Below are 3,067 nucleotides of genomic sequence, written 5' to 3' on the forward strand. Positions count from 1 at the left end.
ATGGGCGGCCCGAAATAGAACGCACCAACGTAACGTTGTTGTGGGACTGCTATTGCCGACCTTGGCGTCGTCCCCGCTGCGGGGGCGGGTACTCGTCGGTACCGTCTGGGGTGGCGGGCGGGGCAAGGAGCACCACGGGCGGGTGCACCCTCGCCCCACCCAGCTCCGCCCCGCCTCGCGTGTCTCGGTCCGTGCCGTGGTCCCACGCCCACGTCCCCTGGCTCTCCACCACCCCTAACAAGACACAGTCTATGGAAGACTCCCCCCTCCCCCAGGGGCCCCCTCCCCGGGCGGCGCGGCCCTGACACATGCGGGGGGAGGGGAAGGTCAGCGGGACCGCCTCGGCAGGAGGGACACGTCTGAGAAATCCCTTGCATAGCTGAGGCCTGATGCTCCGAACCTCCAAACTCTCCCCCCGCATCCTGAAAATAAACTTGAATCGGACATCTGTGCAACCTCTGGTCGCCCCATCATCACGACCCCCATCCCCTGGAAGATCTGGAGATTGGCTGCGGCAGTGGGCTGGGCGGGTCTGTAAGGACATGACGGGCTGTGGGGTGAGGGTGACACCGGACCAGCCAGGCCAAGAGCCAGGGCTAGCCCGTGAATAAGGATGTTTCTGCAGTCAGGTCCACGTGGCGCCCGCGAGGACAAAGCTGACGACTGGACGAGGACGAGGTCAGACTTCCCGCCAACACTCTCAAGGGCATATCGAGACGACGCGCCCTTTTGCCTTGCCATGCCTTTTGCTTGACTGCGAGAGGGAACTGGTGGCACCAGGACAGTGCGCGTGCCGCGTGTCCTCCGCGTGCTACTCAGCTCGATGATATATACTGCGGGGAAGGGAAGGGGGTGTGCTAGAGCCCACTCGGCTAATTGTGGCTCGTCATGCAAAATACTTTTAAAACACGCGCATTGATTAAGAAGTTATTTCCACTTTGCATCAGCCACGCGCAAGATTCCGCGTCTAGTCGTGATTAGTCCTTATACAGCCGGCCTCGACATGGCTTCTTGAGACCGTCCCCTGGTGGGGCCCATCTCTCATCACGCCCTCTTTGTGCTTTTCGGGTGGTCGACGGTCGCCACCGAGAGCCCGCGGCTGGTAGCGAGCATAGCGAGGCAGACAGAGAGGGCTGAGCTGGACCTCTTGCTCGCACCACAGCAATCTCCACTCCATCAACGGCCGCCTGCTGCTGCGGAGGCTGCTCCTCCCGTGCCAAAGACGGCGGCCGAAAGAGTCTCTTCGGATGCCCTCACCATCCTAAACCCAGAAGGGCGGGACAGACTTGGCCGGCGCACTCCGGACGCGTCCTCGTGTGACATTTCACCCCGCGCCGAGTGAGTGAAGGGCCGTGGCCGCGGCCGGGCGTGGTCGGGACGGGTCGAGTGTCTTCGCGTTGTGTCCGTCACCTTGGCGGCCCAGGCTGGTGTCCAGGGCGCTGGGCAGAGAGTGGCGAGATGTACCGGGTGTAACTGAGAATGCGCAGCAGTGTTGCGGGTTTGCCTACCCAATTCGCCCGTAAGGCGCCATGGCCCCTATGCAGCCCTGGCGGGTATGCAATCCCGAAACACTGCTGCGAATACACAGTTTCACGCCGGTACAAAATCAGGATGGACATAGAGACGACGCATTCGAGTCGTTTCGTTTTCTTATTGTTAGATATAGTAGCAAGTGGCTGATTAACCCTCCACACTTCCTGTAGTTGTGCTGTCCCGCGTTGCTATTTGCGGGCAGGTTGCCTACTCGCTTGGCCCGCAAAGGCGCCGTGGACAGGGGGGCGATAGACAAGCCTGCCGACACTCATGCGTCGGATGCAGTAACTACAGAAGTGTGGGGGTTAATCAGCCAGGGCTAGTGTGTGTGATCTACACAGTCTTTCTTTTCAGCTTATACTGTACCGGATTCTTGCGAGCGGACGGGTTCCCTGACAGCTCACGATTGTGGCCACGGACTAGTTGAGGACAACTTGAGGACATGTCCACTGGTATGTCCATGAGTTGTCCGTGGCCCTAGTCTGTGGATTGAAACGTCCGTGGATTGTCCGCAGTTGTCCGCGGTCCTGTCCGTGGCACTGTCCGTAGTAATCCAAGATCCTATCCGTGGCTCCGTCCGCAATTGTCCGAGAACCTGTTTGTGGCTCTGTCCGCAATTCTGTCTACGAGGTTTGTCCGCATTACTGTCCCGAGCTATCCGGGATGATTTGAAGGAAATTCCGATTAAATCTGTTGCCTTTTAGAAAGGCAGCATATTTAGTGACCGTGGAAACTTCATCAAAGCCGACCGCGGGACACAGTTCAGCTAGCTTGCCGCCTGTCGTCCGCTTGTGGGCTTGGGATACAACGACGGTGGAGGGGTGGAGGCTCGGGTGGAGGTGTAACTTCACACAAGTATATACCACAATGTTCACAAAGCGCTCTCATGTCTCGCTCTCGCTCTCCACTTCTCAGAGTGCATTTGCCAGTGACGGCAACACGGGCACCTTCACCACACCACACTTCAGCCTCCTGAATGCACCGGTGACAAGCTGACATTCTTGATTTTTTTTCTGGCACGAAATTTGTCTCAGGGGGCTATTAAGGTTTGCGTTTGTGACGTTGCCAGCTCATGGTGTAAACCGTCTATAATCAGGGTGTTGTGAGGGTTCATTCCCTGGGTTTTCCATGGAAAGGTGCACCTTCCTATCGAGTGGTTCCTCCTCCCCTGCAGAGCCCACCGAGTTGGGGGCAAAATCGATGATGACATTCATGACGTCATGGGAGAGAGATGACGCCAACAATGACGTCGCTGATGACGTCAAACTACCCCCACTCCTCGCTGCCCCCACTTCATATACCCTCCCCCTTGGCACCGACAGCATCAAAGAGGTCGACCCGCGTGGAGCGTGGAGCACCCGACCGTCTATAGCAGCGAGAGGGACGCAATTCCACCGCGCCCTGTCCTTCAGCCCCCCCCCCTCTCTCTCTCTCACTCTCTGCGTTACAAAACGATTGGAAAAGAGAAAGTCGGGTCAATTTGGGGGTTTTGTGATAGCCCTTCATCCTAGTCCCCAGGACAGAGATACAGAGA

Source organism: Frankliniella occidentalis, unplaced genomic scaffold (genome assembly GCF_000697945.3).
Source record: "Frankliniella occidentalis isolate FOCC.00 unplaced genomic scaffold, Focc_3.1 Scaffold15, whole genome shotgun sequence".
NCBI lineage: Eukaryota > Metazoa > Arthropoda > Insecta > Thysanoptera > Thripidae > Frankliniella > Frankliniella occidentalis.